This window comes from Delphinapterus leucas, chromosome 3 (assembly GCF_059928025.1).
Source record: "Delphinapterus leucas isolate spDelLeu-1000000601 "Yukka" chromosome 3, BTC_Dleu_Yukka2, whole genome shotgun sequence".
Classification (NCBI taxonomy): Eukaryota; Metazoa; Chordata; class Mammalia; order Artiodactyla; family Monodontidae; genus Delphinapterus; species Delphinapterus leucas.
Genome location: NC_143131.1, coordinates 96,098,003 through 96,117,820, shown reverse-complemented (window position 1 = coordinate 96,117,820; position 19,818 = coordinate 96,098,003).

Sequence of the window (19,818 nt, the reverse complement as noted above, 5' to 3'; positions counted from 1 at the left end):
CATTTTTATAGTCACAGAAAAATATTACAATACGTGCTTACTCAGATTTTTTTTTTTTTTTTTTTTTTGTGGTACGCGGGCCTCTCACTGTTGTGGCCTCTCCCGATGTGGAGCACAGGCTCCAGACACGCAGGCTCAGCGGCCATGGCTCACGGGCCCAGCCGTTCCGCGGCATGTGGGATCTTCCCTGACCGGGACACGAACCCGCGTCCCCTGCATCGGCAGGCGGACTCTCAACCTCTGCGCCACCAGGGAAGCCCCTCAGATTTTTTTTTAATTTTTAAATTTTTTTCTAGGGACCCTTGAGCAAAAACATTCTGCCCTATTTTTCTTTCTCTTTATTCCCACTTCTCCATATCCCCTACTAACACTAGGGTCTGCTCACAGCTTTCTACAGTCTGCCTCTTCATAGTCATGAATCAACACGTTTCATAATCCTGCAAATAAGTCAAACCTCCCCCACTACCTAGTACGTATCAAAGATGAGATTCTTCTCTTTGTGTGGTGACTCAAAGTTCCCTTCTATCATATTAGCATACTACTCACTTTTTCTTTCAGTTCTAATGATAAGCATTCTTTTTTTTTTTTTTTGCCACACTGCTTCCTGTATCTCCAATTTCATATACAAATAAAACATTAACCACCCACCCTGCCTGCCTGTCAAAGTTGGCACATTTAATGCTGGATGGTATTTTTTAAATAAGTGTTTTTGTTTTTTACCTTTGACTAAGCTTGATTATTTCCAAGTCCAGTGAAGACTGTGGAAAAGTGTTTTGAAAAGAGGCATCAATCTGTACTCTACAGAGCACCAGGCACAATGTCTCACTCGATTTGAAGTTACATATATATATTTTTATGATGAATAAAAATGTTAAGTACTGAATAACTGTCTATGCTGAAATTAACCGTTGTAATAAGGGATTATCAAAATAGCTAAACTGAGGATGAGAAGAGGTAAAGGTGTGACGCTAGTCGTGTGAGTGTGTGTATACGCGTGTACACGTGTATAGATTCAGACTTAGAGGGAAATTCTGTAAAATTTTGCCACATGCTGGAGAGCATCCATTTTGGTTGTCTGTGGGTCTCATTGCCCACCCTGGAGCTTCACAGAAGAACCTGCGTTATGGGCTTCCCTGGTGGCGCAGTGGTTGAGAGTCCGCCTGCCGATGCAGGGGACACGGGTTCGTGCCCTGATCCGGGAGGATCCCACATGCCGCGGAGCGGCTGGGCCCGTGAGCCATGGCCGCTGAGCCTGCGCGTCCTGAGCCTGTGCTCCGCAACGAGAGAGGCCATAACAGTGAGAGGCCCGCGTACCGCAAAAAAAAAAAAAAAAAAAAGAACCTGAGTAGTGCCTTGTGTGTCAGGATTCTTTCAGCTGTAAGAAACAGAAAAGCTGATGCCATGTGACTTTTACACTATAAGGTAAACTTACTATCTCACCTAACATTAGGCCCCTAAGGTATGGTGCCTCAAAGGTGTCATTAAAAACCCAGTTCTTATATACAGTGGAATATTGTGCCACCTTAAAAAGAAATAAAATTCTCATACATGCTGTAACGTGGATGAACCTTGAAAACAATGCTAAGTGAAAAAAGACAGACACAAAATGATACATACTGTATGGTTCCATTTATATGAGGTACCTAGAGTAGGCAAATTCGTAGAGAAAAAAAAAAGAGAGGTGACCAGGGGCAGGGGAGAGGGAAGAATAGGGAGTCATGTCTCATGGGTACAAAGTTTGTGTTTGGGATGATGAAGAAGTTCTGGAAGAGGGTAGTGGTGGTGTTTGTATGACATTGTGAATGTATTTAATGCCCCTGAATTGTATGGTTAAAATGTAAATTTTATGTATATTTTACCACAGTAATTTTTTAAAAACCCATATGGTCTTTCCATCTTTTTGTTCTGCCATCCTCAGTTTCCCAGCTGGGCTTTCCTTAGACTTGTACTATGGCTGCACCAGTGTTAGGCACAGATATTGAAGCATCCAGCCTAATAAGACAGTGGGAGTGGTTCACCCAAGTGAGGAAAAATATTTCTTCACTGCATTGTTGGAAACTGCTTATGGTGATAATAAAAAGCCATCTGACTTCTATTTGGTTTTATTATTATTTTTAAATTCTCTCCACCTGCATCCAGGCGGACTTCTCCCATCACCTCCCCCTCCCTCACACTGTTGAGTCAGATGCCCTGGTGTTTTTTTCTTTGATGTTCACCGTGTATCTTTATTTCAGTTCTATGGTATTTGAGTATTTTACATTTTCATCTTTACAGATATCTTTTTAAAATGTTTTAAATTTTATATTGAAGTATAGTTGATTTACAATGTGTTAGTTTCAGGTGTACAGCAAAGTGATTGTTATATATATACATATATCCATTATTTTTCAGATTCTTTTCCTATATTGGTTACTACAGAATATTGAGTAGAGTTCCCTGTGCTACCGTAGGTCCTTGTTGGTTATTTTATATATAGTAGTGTGTATATGTTAATCCCAACCTCCTAATTTGTCCCTCCCCCCATTCCCCTTTCCTGTTTGAAAACAAACCATAAGTTTGTTTTCTATGTCTATGATTTTTTTTCTGTTTTGAAATAAGTTCACTTGTATCTTTTTTGGTTTTTTTTAGATGCCACATATAAGCGATATTATATGATGTGTATCTTTCTCTGTCTGGCTTACTTCCCTTAGTATGATAATATCTAGGCCCATCCATGTTGCTGCAAATGGCATTATTTCATTCTTTTTTTATCGCTGAGTAGTATTTCATTGTATGTATGTACCACATCCTCTTTATCCATTCATCTGTCTATGAGCATTTAGGTTGCTTCCATGTCTTGGCTATTGTAAATAGTCCTGCAGTGAACATTGGGGTTTGAATCCCACCTGCATCGTCTATAAATTGTGATGTTATACAAGACACATAATCTTCCTGGGTCTCAGTGTTCTCATCCAAAAATGAAGATAATAATGCCTCCCTGGTAGGGTTATTTTGAGGATTAGATGAAATAAAACCTGCGAGGTACTCAAATAGTGCCTCACACATAACTACCATACCAGTTCTATCCTACTAGAACTATTGTTGTGGCCTACACACATTGACTCTGCAACATGGGATGGGGCAGAGGGAAAATATAATTACTTGCAACCTTGTTCTTGGAACCATTGTAGCTCGTAAGGAATAGATTTTTAAACAAAGAGGAAGTGAGATGCTGGGCCTCGTTTCCGTGTGCAGGACAGTTCCCTCCAGGCACTGAACATTGAGAGGAGCACCCTGATCCGCAGGAGATGTGTGAGCTATAGCTGTTGGCATGGAGGAAGCTGGGGTCAGGGAAAACGCGGCAGCGGGGCCCCATGACTGTAACAAGTTAGGGAAGTTGGGCCATAGACTAGAAAAGCAGGAAAGTAGACCAGCTCTGAAGCCTGTTCAGGGGAATGGCCCGCCCAGGTGCGGATGACTTCAGCTGTGTTTGTTTGCTCTTCATGCTCAGAAGAGGTAGGTACATTTTGCATATATTTGCATTTGAGCAGGGTAACCCGTTTAACTCAGCCCTCTCCTGGGGCTCAGGAACTGGCAGATAATTTTGTTTTGGCTGGGGATACAGGCTGGATGAAGCCTGGTTAGGCTGTTTCCCCTTGGGGTGGGTGGAGGGGTAGTGAGACAGGCACTCATCTGCTTTGCTTCTTCCTGTCCTGACTAACTGGATTTCTGCCCTGCGTTCCAGGTTGCTTGCTGGCCTTAATCCCTTCCAGTGCAAGTCAGGGCTGTTTTCCACTTCAGTCCCATGTCGTTCACTTTTGCGGGTCCTAAAGCCTTAGTCGGGCCTTGGAGTGGACTGAAAACCTGTCAGAGCCTCAGGCCTCCTCATGTAAGGAGCAAGGGAAGTAGTTACAGAAACAACTTCCTTGGGTCCTCCCATCCCATGCAGCTCATTCCTAAATCACAGGCCTGCGTAGCTGGTGAGGTGAGATCTAACACGTCTGCCCTGGGTGTCAGCCCCGTGTCTGTGCCTCTCCCCCACATCACACTCTAACATTGCCCAGTCTGTGTCACCTGATGGGCTATCACGGAACATGACTGTGTACTCTGTACTTGTGGGAAGGGCTGAAGGGTAAGGAGGAGAGTTCAGAAAGCTGCCAGGCACCTGATGAAATGAAACCATAGTATCTGAAAATTGACGTCCTTAAAGCAATGACGGAAAGGAATGAATGAATACAGGAGACCAGTGTTTTTGTCCATGAAACCGATGTTTCTCAGGAGATTCCAAGTAGAAAGAAATGTGTTAGGTTTTGAACACTTAGTGGCTGGGTGGGAACAATATTCTTACCTAAATTTGTATTCCAAGTCATACTTGGCAACCTGCGTTGACAATTAACACATTAAGTATGAGATGGAGTAAATAATACTTGAAAGTGCCGTTAATTAATAACTCAGAGTACAAAAATGATTTGATGAAAAGCACAGCAAGTTAACCTGTGGAGGAAAATAAAAGACGGTGGTGGCTCCCCCTCCCCTTTTCCAGTACCCTGGCTTCCACAACTGTTTACTCCATCCTCTACCCTGGTTCACACCTCCCTCCCTTTCTGGCAGGAGCCAGAAAAGTTCTGGGGGAAAAGAGCTGCTTTATTTGGTATAGCATGCCTCCCTTCTCTCCAAATAGAGTCAGTTCTGAGTCATTTTACTCTGAGGTGAATAAATAGGAATGTCTTTGTTAGCAAATAACAAGAACTTGCGTTTAATCGTAATCTAATTGGGAATGTGCCTTCCAGCTACCGCCTCAAACAACAGGGTTCAAACAAGGCAATCTCTACAAACTAGCTTCTCCCAGGGGATTTCCGTGGTTACATTGGATAGGACATGTAACCCGCTTTACAGATTGCTTAAGTATATTTTATAAATAAAAACACTAACACATGAATCTAAAATTGTGTTGGGCTGATGGTTGCACAATTTCACAGACATGCTATAAACTGTTGAACTGTACACCTTAAATGGGTAAATTTTATGGTCTATAAAATATTGCTCAGTAAAGAATGAACAAACAAAACCCCACAAGGTGCAACAACGAAGTGCTGTAGTGATTTGGAAAACAATTTGGCAATAGCTAGTGATGTTGAAAGTGACAGTATCTTGTGAATCTAGCAGTCCCTCCTCTGGATTTGTACCCTAGAGAAACCCTCTCACAGGTACCCAAAGAAGCATATGTAAGGAGGATGTCGACTGCAATATTCTTTGTAATAGTAAAAAACTGGAAACAATCTAAATGTCCATCAGTAGGAGAACTCAGAAATACATGATGGATCATATGGTAATTTTTTTAAATTTAATTTAATTAATTTATTTTTTATACAGCAGGTTCTCATTAGTTATCCATTTTATACATATTAGTGTATACATGTCAATCCCAATCTCCCAATCCATCCCACCATCTCCACCCCCGCCACTTTCCCCCCTTGGTGTCCGTACATTTGTTCTCTACATCTGTGTCTCTATCAGAAATACATGATGGAAGGTTCATACAGTTGAATACTATAGAGCATTTAAAATAACTAACAGCTACATATATCAACATGGGTAAATCTCAGAAGCATAATGCTGGAGAGGGTACAGCAAGTTGTAGAATAATATGGACAAACATACCATTTATATAAAGTTATGAAATGCAAGGTGGCATTTTTTTAATGGAGACACACATAGGTGGTGGTATATTATTTCCATGCTTTTCTGTATGTTTGAAATAGTTAATAATCATTTTTTAAGTTCACACACACTGATGGTCATGTTAAGTGCTAGAGAATTTCCTTACACGTGCAATGATTTGAGGAGTGGAAAAAAGAGGAAGACTCAACAGAGAAATCAATCAATCATATGCTGGTACTAATAGGCTTCATTTTTTATCACCTACTGTGTCAGGCACTTTACTTCCATTATCTCCAATATTCCCCAGTTTCTATATGGCTGGTCTTATTTTGTCCAGTATGAGTGACAGGAAGCTGAAGCTGGAGACATAAGTCATAAGCCAAGATCAGGGGCTGGTAGTTAATGAAGTCATTGGAATATCAACTGGTCTGGCTCCAAGTCTTGGTTGTTCTTAGGCTCCATAATGCGGCTTCTCAATGGATCTGTTTTCTCAAAGTGGAGAATCTTAGGAGAGGTCTGTAGTACAAAGAGAAAACCATGGCAATTTCTAAGTAAAAACAAGAAGTGACATGGTGAGGTGGCCCTATTTTTAGTCTTCTTTGCCTGGTATGAATAGCTCATGACTGGGAGTCAGGAGATACATGTCCTAACCCTACTGTGCTGCTGTCTAGCTAATGTTTCCAGTCTTCAGTCTTTAGGCTGGAGGTTTTGACCTAAGTTTTGCTTTGGACTTTTGTTTTGTTTTGCTTTGTTTTATTTGCTTTCTTTGCTCGCGCTAGGTGTTAAATATGGTAAATGAAACACTGCTTTGATTTAAAGGGAAGAAGGAAAAATTAGAGGGACTGATAAGTGGGGATCACTTTTATTTCAGGAAAATTAGTGTTGCAAAGCTCCTGGATACATGTAACTATGTGGTTTGTTGGGTCTTTAAAGCAAAAAGGTTGTTCAGCAATGTATGAAACATTGACTAAAGGAAACAAATACAGGACGTTCACATACACTCTGGTCTATGAGTTTCAGAAGGGCCTAGTTCCAACAAAAATTAGTTTTGTAATGCTTGGATCATACTATAGGTAAAATTACTATGACATAGAGTGTCGTATGTTTTGATGAGAGTGCAGCCTATGGAGCCACATTACCTGGGCTCAATCCTGGTTCTACTATTTACTCCTTGGGTACCTGGGCAAATTAGTTAAACTCTCCATGCTTCAGTTGCCTCATTTGTAAAATGGAGATCATAGTAAAGACTACATCTTAGATTTGTTGTAAAAAGTAAATGGGTTGGGGCTTCCCTGGTGGCTCAGTGGTTGAGAGTCCGCCTGCCGATGCAGGGGACATGAGTTTGTACCCTGGTCTGGGAAGATCCCACATGCCACGGAGCGGCTGGGCCCGTGAGCCATGGCCGCTGAGCCTGCGCGTCCGGAGCCTGTGCTCAGTAATGGGAGAGGCCACAACAGTGAGAGGCCCGCATACCGCAAAAAAAAAAAAAAAAAAGTAAATGGGTTAATACAGGTAAAGTGCTTAAGAAAGGGGGAATAACTCTTTCATCCTGGCTTAGCCCATTATTCAAGGCTGACTGCTAAGCTATTAGCTAAGCAATTAGATCCAGATCTTGATAGTTGCTCTATTTTTTTCCTTCCAGACCATATTGGTTCACTTTCCTTTGATAAGTTTGCCTAAAGCCAAGGAACAATCCATCTGCCACTTAAACAAGAACAGATTTATTGCTTTTAACTTAAAAAACAAAAAATGTCTGTAAAGGTGAACTCCATCTTTGTGGGCCTCATCTACATGCCTCCTTCTAGCCCTGACTGGGTGGCTGTCAGACTCAGAGGCTGTGCTCTAAAGGGGAGGTAACAAAAGGATCAGTAGTCACTGACCCAGTGACTCTAATACTTTCTTTGCTTCACCGTGTTTTATATTGGCTGAAGAATGGGAAGGCTCCCAGCCATTCATTCATTGGTCAGTCTAAGTGTGTGCTGTAGTAGCTTCTTCATTCTTCTCTTCAAGCAAAGAGAGGAAGGTGAGGGCAGCTCTAGGCCTGATTGGAACCACTGGGGAGCTTCTGGCATTGGTTAGTGCTCTGCTACATGGTTGGCTTGGGGAGTAGATAATTCAGACTACCCAACAATTGGGGACTTAGAGGAACAATAGGTCCTGGTTACTATCCTTTTGCTAAGATATTTCTTTCATTTTTCTTTGTACTAACTCATTAGGACCCAAGCTGTTTTCTGTGATTATAACCTACTCAACTTTAAAAATTTAATGTAGTTCTATTTAATTTTTAAAATACATAATATGTTCAAATACTTAAAAATTCAAAGGGTACAATGAAGCACTCCAGTTTCCATTCTCAAAGCCAGTTAATATCATCACCTCTTTGTTCTCTTCCAAAGATACTCGATGCATATACAATCAATAACACATGTGCATATGTACATGATTTTACATCTGTCATACCTACCAATCAATATCAGCAGTCATCCCATTTCAGTACATGAGGAGCTTCCTCATTTCGTTATTCATATTGACTGTCTAATATTTCATTGCTTCGTTGTATCATTTCCTTTAACCAGCCCCTGTTGATGGACTTTTAGGTTGTTTTCAATCCTTTCCATTACAATGTTCTTATAACAACCTTGTATATATGAAATTTTGTACATGTATGAATGAATATATCAGTAAGATTAAAGCCTAGTAGTTGACTTGCTGGGTTAATGAACGTTTTTTGTAGATTTTGTACTGCCAAAGTGCTCTTCACAAAGGTTGCATCAATTTATACTGCCACCAACATTATGTGAGAGGGCCTGTTTCCCCAGATCCTTCTGAGAATGTGTCACCAAATGTGTCGATCTTTGCCAATCTGATAGGTAAAAAATAGCATCTCAAAAAAATAGTATTGTCCAAGTTTAAGTTGGCATTTTTAAAAAAGTGAGGCTGAACATCTTTTCATATGTTTAAGAGCCTTTGGTGTTCCCTTTTCTGTGAACTATCTGTGTACACCTTTTGCCCAAATTTCTATTGGGTTATTGGTCTTTTCGTATGGATTTCATAGGAGTTCTTTATGTGTGGGATAAATTAGCCTTTGTCTATGATTTAAGCTGCAAATATTATTCTGAGTGTAGGTTTTGACTTTGCTTATTTTTTCCCATGGAAACTTTTTTATTCGAAAATAATAGAATTTATCAATTTTTTCTTTTATCTGGGCTTTTTATTTTTTCTTTTCTTTTTTTTTTCATGCTTAGGGAGGATTTCCCCATGTGAAGATTATTAAAAATTATCCTGTGGTTTCTTCTCATACCTCTGTGGTTTTGTTGTTCACATTTAAAAGTCTTTGACCACTATGGAATTTATTTTGGTGTAAAGTGTGAGATGTTGGGGTAATTTTTTTCTAGTTGCTCTAACACCTTTTTGTGATAATCTGTCTTTCCCCAATAGTTTTAAATTCTACCTTTATGATATAATAAGGGTTCATGTACGAATTTTGGGTCTATTCCTGGACTTCATAGTATTTCCTGTTCATCTGTCAATCTGTTCATGCATACTTATCATACTGTTAATTATTGGCACTTTATAATATGCTTTAATATCTGAGAAAGCTAATCGATGCTTATTACTTTTCATTTTCAGAATTTTCTTTTCCTATATTATATTTCATGAGTATGAAATATTTTAACATATTACTATTAAAATATGTTTATATTGCTTCAAAAATCCTTTTGTACTTTTATATTATGGCTTAGTTTAAGAAGATTTGGTATCTTTATTTTTGATGTATTGCTGATTTACAATGATGTGTTAGTTTCATGTGTACAGCAAAGTGATTCAGATATATTTACATACATTCTTTTTCAGATCCTTTTCCATTATAGGTTATTATATTAAATATAACTCCCCATGCTATACAGTAGGTCCTTGTTATTTATCTATTTTATATATGGCAGTGTGTATCAGTTAACCCCAAACTCTCAATTTATCCATCTACTCCCACTTTAGCAACATAAGTTTGTTTTCTATGTCTGTGAGTCTATTTCTATTTTGTAAATAAGTTTATGTGTATCATTTTTTTAGATTCTACATACAAGTGATATCACATGATATTTGTCTTTGTCTGACTTACTTCACTTAGTATGATAAGAAGATTTGGTATCTTGATGATAAAGATATCATGTGTGTCTTCCTGTCTAGCAGTATCTTATGCCAAAGAGCAACATGGATGTACTGTTCTGGGAGCTTTTAACAAAAATGACAAGCTTTCGTATGCATTATGTGCCAAGGTTCTAAAGTGGACCTTGTACAAGTGCACCAGTAATTTTTACTTTAGGACATTTTGACTCTCTGTGTTATGGTTATATCTCTAAAGTTAATAGTAAGCATTTTAAATTTAAATATATATATTAAGGACCTTAAAAATTCATATTCTAGTAGTGTTCCAAAGCAAGAAAATAGAGATATATAGAAATGTTATGTGCAAGGATGCTTACTATAGTATTTTTTATAACAACAAAAGTTGAAAATGATGTAGATGTACACCAGTGGAGGCTTGATTAAATTATGGAAATCTTTATCTTAAAATACCATTCACTGAGTCAAAATTTTTTTTTTCATAAATATTTATTACCATAAAAATTCCAGTTATACTTTTAAATGAAAAAGCAAGAAACCAAAGTATAATTAGCATGTTTCTAATTTTTCTTTTTTTTTTGGTACGTGGGCCTCTCACTGTTGTGGCCTCTCCCGTTGTGGAGCACAGGTTCCGGATGCGCAGGCTCAGCGGCCATGGCTCACGGGCCCAGACGCTCCGCGGCATGTGGGATCCTCCCGGACCGGGGCACGAACCCGCGTCCCCTGCATCGGCAGGCGGACTCCCAACCACTGCGCCACCAGGGAAGCCCTGTTTTTTTAAAAATAAATTTATTTATTTATTTTTGGCTGCGTTGGGTCTTCGTTGCTGCAAGCGGGCTTTCTCTAGTTGTGGCGAGGGGTAGGTACTCTTTGTTGTGGTGCGCAGCCTTCTCATTGTGGTGGCTTCTCTTGTTGCAGAGCACAGGCTCTAGGCACGCAGGCTTCAGTAGTTGTGCCTCATGGGCTCAAGAGCGCAGGCTCAGTAGTTGTGGCACATGGGCTTAGTTGCTCTGCGGCATCTTCCCTGACCGGGGCTCGAGCCCGTGTCCCCTACCTTGGCAGGCGGATTCTTAACCGCTGTGCCGCCAGGGAAGCTCTCTAATTTGTTTTTAAAAGTTGAATGTGTACATATTATGTATTCTTTGAAAAAAGACAGGAAGGCAGTAAACCAAAATGTTAGCATTAGCCAGCTACAGGGTTGGATTGTGCATAATTTTAATTTTTTTTTGTTTTGTTGTATTTCCCCCTTTTCTACAAGAAGCAGTATTATTTTATAATAATGTAATTCTTAATGAAATCCTTAACAATTAGCTTTCATAACAAGGTTGTGTTTGAATAACAGGCATAGGAAGTGTATCAATGGTTGAAAAATATTTTCTGAAATCAGAGCAGCCTATAAATGCTGAATGATCCTCCACTTTATGACATAGTCACCTTCCTGAAAGAACTCTTACTGGAATCATGGTTCCACTACTGAGTACCTGATATATAAAAATATAGCTTTAAAAATGGTGGCTTAGGACTCCCCTGGTGGCGCAGTGGTTAAGAATCTGCCTGCCAATGCGGGGGACACCGGTTTGAGCCCAGGTCCGGGAAGATCCCGCATGCCGTGGAGCAACTAAGCCCATGCGCCACAACTACTGAGCCTGCGCTCTTGAGCCCGTGTGCCACAACTACTGAGCCTGCACGCCATGACTACTGAAGCCCGTGCGCCTAGAGCCTGTACTCTGCAACAAGAGAAGCCACCACTCACTGCAACTAGAAAAAGCCTGCACGCAGCAACGAAGACCCAATGCAGCCAAAAATAAATAAATAGATAAATTTATTTTAAAAAATGGTGGCTTATAGAAAAAATGTTTAAGAAACACAATAGTAAAATTAAATGTGCAAAATTAGAATGAAAAGGGATATTGGACAATTTTATTATTTGCCAGTAGCTTGACTGCACACTTTTTGTAAAACAAAACAAAATAACAATGATAGAGAAATCAACAATTTTACTGTCAAAAAAAAGTCTTAACCATTTATAAATTAGCGAGAAGAAAAAGAGGCTAATTACATGATTGTGATGTGGATCATGAGCAGGTGAGGACGCCAACATATGTTTGCCCTGTTTTTACTGCCACTGAAATTCCTATTTCACATACAGCAGCACCTGCTTCCCATAGCGTGTTTATATGTTCTCAGGGTGAGTGTTGTCAACTGTCTGCTGCTAATCCTGTATTTCGTTTACTATCCTCAGACACAAGGAAACATGGAAACTTACTTGAACTCAATCCTAAGAAATGAACATTTCTTTTCAGTTGGTTCTATTCAAAATATTTATGGAATGCATTTTCCTTTTATCCCAAAAGTATCTTTTTGCTGAGTTTTTAAATGTTATTCCTGAATTTTCTAAGAACTTCACCTTGTAAGACACATAGATTTTTTTATGGAGTCTTGAGTAATTACTGTGAGCTGAAATTTTGTTGACACATTAGTGTAAATTTTAATCAATGAAAGAACATCAAGGTTTAAAATGAGAGAAGATTTACAGCAGCAACCCTTTGGGGGTTGGGGAAAATAAAAATTTTCTTTAAATACATGTGGTTTTTATTCAGTGCTGAGCCTTGTCAGGCCTTCCCAGATGAGATTTTTGTAATCAAATGTTTTTCTAGGAAATGATGATTTTTCTGAGGTTGAGAAATAGGACTCGGTTCTCAATTGTTGAAGTATAGAATTATTTCCACCCTCACCTACACCTTCATTCAGAATCTTTTATTGAGCACATACTATGCATTACACATTGTGCAAGAGGCTAAAGATACAAAGATAAATGAGACATGATCCCTGCTCCCAGGACGGTTCAGATGAGTGACGGGCACAAGCCAGGTAAGAGTATGGTCATAGTAACAGAGTAAACTCCATTTACCGGGTAGTGTGAAGGACGGAAGAGGAGCACTTGGACTCCGAATAACCACCTAGAAATTTCACCCAGTGAGTGGCATTCTCAGTGGAATGGGGTAATAATGCTGCTGCTGATTGATAGCAAAGACAACAGTGATAACAGGGCCAGACATTGTGCTCAACACTTTATATATACATTATCTGTTTAGGCTTTGCCATAGTTCAAAGAAGTAAGTGATACAATAATTTCCTTTTACAAATGAGGAAACAGGATGCAGAGTCTAGATACAAACCTGGGTCCATCTGATTTAGAGCCCAAGCCCTTAAAAAAGTTTGGGCTTTGAAATTCTGCATACTGGATTTGAATTCTGCACTAAACCTTCTAGCTGAGTATTAATTGGTAAATTACTTCACCTCTTTAAGCTTCCTTTCCTCCTTTGTAAAATGGCGATAATAATAACACCTGTGAACAATGCTGTCTGCTTCCTACCTGACAGCTACCTCTCCTTCCTTCCTTCCATGCCGATAGAGCTCACCTCCAATTATTAAGCCTGAAAATTCCAGATGCTTATGTTCTCAGTTGCCCTTGTAACCACGGCCTGGACACATGACCGAGTCTTGGCCTATGGGACCTGAGGGGGAAATCAATGGGAGGAACATTTCATCTCTAATAAAAATTAATGCTAGGAATCTACTTTCATTTCCTGCGGTGTGAAGCCCAATACTACTCTAGCCAGCTTGCAATCCAAAAGAGCCGCCATGGACGCACTGAGGACAGCTTCTGGATGGCGGTAAGCAGAGGAGTCTGTGTTAACATCATGGAGCTATGTGGACAGCGCATTTTCTTCCTTATTTAAACCACTTTTAATTGGACATCTGTGACTCCAAATTTATTGAGTTTTAGGTGAGCTAAGCTGTATAAAGCACTTAGTATAATACCTGCATAGAGTAAGTGCTCAAGATAGAGGGTCTTATAATCTTCTTGGTCAAAGTTATCTAAAAAGTATGTAGCTTTTGATCATTAGTAAGATATGGAGTTTTCTCTCTTTTTTAATAATATTTCTAGATCGACCAAATCTAAGCTTATAAGTAATATATAAACAAAATCATTGATGCTATTTGACTTCTCAAGGGATTAAGCATAGTGCAAAGTAAGAACTAGGTGAGTTGGCACAGAGCATTGAACTATTAGATGAGCTGCTGGGTCAATCACTAATTGCTTTCCATATCCATTCTAAAACTTGCATTAAAGGATTATAGACATCCTCATGAAGAGGCTTTTGTCTTTTTAAATTAAAATAACGTACAATTGACCATCAAGGATGCACCTGGACCTCCACTTTCCACCACGTGACGATACTAGGAGAAGTCATCAGTCTGCGACCTGGAAGAGGGCCCTCACCTGAACTTGACCATGCTGGCACCCGGATCTCAAGCCTCCAGAATGGTGAGAAATACATTTCTGTTGTTTATGAGCAAAAATGAGAACACACCTGTAGTTAGACAAGGTGGGTTTTATTACTCACTGCAGAAAGGGAGAACATCCATCATGGAGAATGATGGAGCATCTCAGTAAAAGGATATTAGAAAGAATGTATTATAGGATTGGGGCTTTGGTTAGGTAATTTAGGGGAGGCTCTAAGGAGGTGGGGTTTGTTCCAGATCAGAGGCTGTAAGAAAGCAGGAGCAATTCTATGACTGGTCATCAATAAATCTTATCTATAGAGAGGAGAGATTAGATAGTGGGTAGAGTTGTAATTGGCTAATAAGTAGCAATCAGTCATCTTGGCCAAGTAAGGAGATATTTGGCATTTTGCAGGTAACACAATGCCTTTGTTGCTGTCTGTGCTTAGACAAAATTATGAAGGGACATTATTTGATCTCATTTTATTATGGTCTTAAGAGTAACCTTGCCTGAAGTTGATGTTCTGTGAGATGATTCATGTCTAACAGGAGAATAACATGGCCTCGCTGTGAGTATAAGTCAAGTTTTTAGATGTCAGCGGCTGTCATTTTTGTTTTTTTCTCAATTCAAAATGCAACAATATTAGACACACACACGCTTTTCTATATGTAATGCTGTGTTTTGAAATCCAGAACAAAAAACAATATGGAGATGGTACTTTAATATAAAGCGAGCAAAATACTGTTGTTTCTATTAATGGTCCATGCTGGGAAAATTCTGTAATTCTTTTTGGCTGATGTAAGGAAGTTAGACTAGGAATACCCCAATAATAGCAGGAAAATACTTCCTCAGAAACGATGTAGTCTCAGACTGGCCACATCTTCCTTCATCCTAAGACAAAAGATAGAAAAGGAATTTCTACTTTATGTTTTATTCATTCACATTTATTTTTTGGCAATCAAATCCCAGCTATCATTCTTACTTTTCTTTTAAATGTGGTGCTTACTTTTTTTTTTAAATATTTATTTATTTATTTGCCCCGGATCTTAGTTGCAGCAGGCATGCTTCCTTAGTTGCAGCTCACGGGCTCTTTAGCTGCAGTTCACCTGCTCCTTAGTTGTGGCTCGCTGGCTGCTTAGCTGTGGCATGCGAACTCTTAGTTGCGGCATGCATATGGGATCTAGTTCCCTGACCAGGGATCAAACCCAGGCACCCTGCACTGGGAGTGCAGAGTCTTAACCACTGTGCTACCAGGGAAGTCCCTGGTGTTTACTTTTAAAAAGACCTTTGTCCTTGGTCTCTCCCTTTCTATCTATTCTTGTTTATATATTTAACAGCTGGTTACAAAAGACCATGATAATGATGATAACTTGTTAAGCAATGTACAGGAAATGGTATTATAAGTAAAGATGAGCTTCAGTTGATGTGTTTCAGCTCTAGAAATATTTTAATGCCACGTGGCCAGTTACAAACTGAAAATAAACCATGAAGACATAGGGGTAGGAATAATGATAAAAGCTGCAGTTAGATTCTGGATTAAAAGTTGGAAAATACAGGGAAAAGTCTAGGAGACACTTAATGAAGGCATTTTAGTAAGTGTCATTTCTGAAAAAAAAAAAAGTAAATAGTGCTTGGATGATAAAGAGAATAGATGTTCAGCTACTGCCCCAAAATAAGCACAAAAATCTCTCTCACAGGCAACACTCCTAATATATGTGATTTTTAACTTAGACAGGATTTTCTTATTTCATTTACATTGCAAAAACAATTTTATTCATTCAGAAAAACTGTTTAAACACTCGTATTCTAAAATCTTGTTCATGTGAGAGATCTCAAGGGTGAGGATTACCTGCAAGCTTTCTCATTGCTTTGTTTTCCTTCTTTTGTGCCTGGCGATAGTAATTTCCTGATTGTTTTTTCCCCTTCTCTTCTGGAGTATATTTAATTCAGATTTGTTTCCACAATAATAATTTATAATCTATTATAAACCTGTCTTGAATTAATATGCATACATGCAGCTCAACAATAATCTGCTTTATGATATACCCGAGATGAAAAGGAAAATAAACAGCATTTGACTGTTGCTGCCCTTCCACGTGTCCTGACAGAGAGGTTCTAGTGTGAAAATAGAGGAAGCTGGCTAATGAGGGAAGAGAAAGCTAGGCTAGTGGTTTGGTTCTACGGCTCTCAAGATGCTTGTCAGTGGAAGGTAAGAGTGAAGACACTATTGCTGGGGTTCTCAAACTTCATTGTGCATCAAAATGACCAGAGGGTGTGTTAAAACATCAGTTGCTGAGCTGATGTTTCCTTAAAGTTCCTGTTTCCTTAGGTCTCAGGTAGGGCTGGAGAAATTGCAATTCCAGTGAATTCCCAGGTGATGCTGATACTGCTGATACAGGAACCACATTTTATTATATTTTAAAAATTTGTTTTATTGAAGTATAGTTGATTTACAATGTTGTGTTAATTTCTTCTGTGCAACAAAGTGATTCAGTTTTATATATATATATGGATATATACATATATATATATTCTTTTTCATATTCTTTTCCATTATGGTTTATCATAGGATACTGAATATAGTTACCCTGTGCTATACAGTAGGACCTTGTTGTTTATCCATTCTATATAAAACAGCGGTTTGGATCTGCTAATCCCAAACTCCCAATCCATCCCTCCCTTATCCTCCCTACCCCTTGGGAACCATAAGTCTGTTCTCTATGTCCGTGAGTCTGTTTCTGTTTCACAGATAAGTTCCTTTGTGTCGTATTTTAGATTCCACATATAAGTGATATCATATGGTATTTGTCTTTTTCTGACTTCCTTCACTTAGTATGATCATCTCTAGGTCCATCCATGTTGCTGCAAATGGCATTATTTCATTCCTTTTTATGGCTAATATTCCATTTTATATATTATATGTATCACATCTTCTTTATCCATTCTCTGTCGATGGACATTTAGGTGGCTTCCATGTCTTGGCTATGGTGAATAGTGCTGCTATGAACATCGGGGTGCATGTATCTTTTTGAATTACACTTTTGTCTGGATATATGCCCAGGAGTGGGATTGCTGGATCATATGGCAGTTCTATTTTTAGTTTTTTGAGCAACCTCCATACTTCTTTCCATAGCGGCTGCACCAATATACTTTCCCACCAACAGTGTAGGAGGGAGGAACCACATTTTAAAAAACCTTGACTCTTGCTGATAAATTTCTATCTGTTGAACCCCCAGCTGTGTGGGTTATAGGTTCCTCCCTTCCCATCTAGCCTTTCAACATGCTGAGATAAGTTGGGGGTGACCTAATCTCACTTCCCCTCTTGTTGCTAGCTTCTGTTTCCTGGACCTCTTGTCTAGAGCCTGGGGCTTGGCGTCTTCTTAGGCTGGATCCTGACTAGTTTGGCAGGTTCTTTGCTCATGTCCCTGACCCTTTGTTTCTCTAGTATCTTAGCCTGGACTCTGGACCCTTGAAGCATCTTCTCTTGGCCTTCCCTCCAGCCTGCCTCCCACACCCACGTGGCTTACAGTGCCTGCCAGCCTTTGTCTGTCTGCATCAGCCATTCTTGGCCTGCCATGTCCTGTTATCACCTAAGTCCCTTGTGAAGCTTACCACCTACAGAACTCTGATTTCACTCAGTTCTATTGCTGTGATGACCGTAATGAATTAGAGTTCCCTTGGGAATTCGAAGGACACAGCACTGTGTGATTTGATTGAGTTTGAAAGCAGGAGTATGTGGTTGTTAGCTGTTGTCATCATAGCTAATAGGACAATGAGAAATTGATGATATGAATAATAATTGACTTCAGTTATAGAAAGGCATACTTAACATTGTACATAGTCAATACATACTTAGAAATTGTGTTCGTTTTCTCTTGCTGTGCGGTAAATTACCACAAACTTAGTGTCTTCAAGTAACACCCATTTATTAGCTGACAGTTCTGTCTGTCAGGAGTCTGGAAAGCATAGCTAGTCCACTGCTGGGAGCTGCACAGAGTTGAAATCAAAGTGTCAACTGGCTGAATTCTCCTCTGGAGACTTGACCAAGGAAGAACCTGCTTCCAAGTTCATATGGGTCATTGACGGAAGTCAGTTCCTTGTGGTTATAGGACAGGGGTCCTCCTTTTGTCAGCCAGGGACCACTCTCCATTCCCAGAGGCCACTTGCATTCCTCTTCACAGGCTCTCTTTTTTTTTTAACATCCTTATTGGAATATAATTGCTTTACATTGTTGTGTTATCTTCTGCTATATAACAAAGTGAATCAGCTACACGTATACATATATCCCCACATCCCCTCCCTCTCACCCTCCCTATCCCACCCCTCTAGGTGGTCACCAAGCACCGAGCTGATCTCCCTGTGCTATGCGGCTGCTTCCCACTAGCTATTTTACATTTGGTAGTGTATGTATGTCAATGCCACTGTCTCACTTCACCCCAGCTTACCCTTCCCCCTCCCCATGTCTTCAGGTCCACTCTCTACGTCTGCGTCTTTATTCCTGTCCTACCCCTAGGTTCTTCAGAACTTTTTTTTTTTTTTTAGATTCCATATATATGTGTTAGCATACGGTATTTGTCTTTCTCTTTCTGACTTACTTCGCTCTGTATGACAGACTCTAGGTCCATCCACCTCACTACAAATAACTCAATTTCGTTTCTTTTTATGGCTGAGTAATATTCCATTGTATGTATGTGCCACATCTTCTTTATCCATTCATTTGTCAGTGGACACTTAGGTTGCTTCCATATCCTGGCTATTGTAAGTAGAGCTGCAGTGAACATTGTGGTACATGACTCTTTGAATTATGGTTTTCTCTGGGTATAGTCTCAGTAGTGGGACTGCTGGGTCATACGGTAATTCTATTTTTAGTTTTTGGAGGAACCTCTATACTGTTCTCCATAGTGGCTGTATCAATTTACATTCCCACCAACAGTGCAAGAGGGTTCCCTTTTCTCTACAGCCTCTCCAGCATTTGTTGTTTGTAGATTTTCTGATGATGCCTATTCTAAGAGGTGTGAGGTGATACCTCATTGTAGTTTTGATTTGCATTTCTCTAATAATTAGTGATGTTGAGCAGCTTTTCACGTGCTTCTTGGCCATCTGTATGTCTTCTTTGGAGAAATGTCTATTTAGGTCTACTGCCCATTTTTTAATTGGGTTGTTTTGTTTTTTGTTGTTGAGTTGTATGAGCTATTTTTATATATTGTAAATTAAGCCCTTGTCAGTTGTGTCATTTGCAAATATTTTCTCCCATTCTGTAGGTTGTCTTTTCATTTTGTTTATGGTTTCCTTTGCTGTGCAAAAGCTTGTAAGTTTGATTAGGTCCCATTTGTTTATTTTTGTTTTTATTTCTATTGTCTTGGGAGACTGACCTAAGAAAGATTTTTCTTGTTTCTTGAGGTAGGATTGTATTGCTCTAAACTTCCGTCTTAGAACTGCTTTTGCTGCATCCCATAGGTTTTGGGTCATCGTGTTTTCATTGTCATTTGTTTCTAGGTATTTTTTTATTTCCCCTTTGATTTCTTCAGTGATCTTTTGGGTATTTAGTAGCATATTGTTTAGCCTCCATGTGTTTGTATTATTTACAGATTTTTTCCTGTAATTGATATCTAGTCTCATAGCGTTGTGGTCGGAAAAGATACTTGATATGATTTCAATTTTCTTAAATTTACCAAGGCTTGATTTGTGACCCAAGATATGATCTATCCTGGAGAATGTTCCATGAGCACTTAAGAAGAAAGTGTATTCTGTTGTTTTTTGGA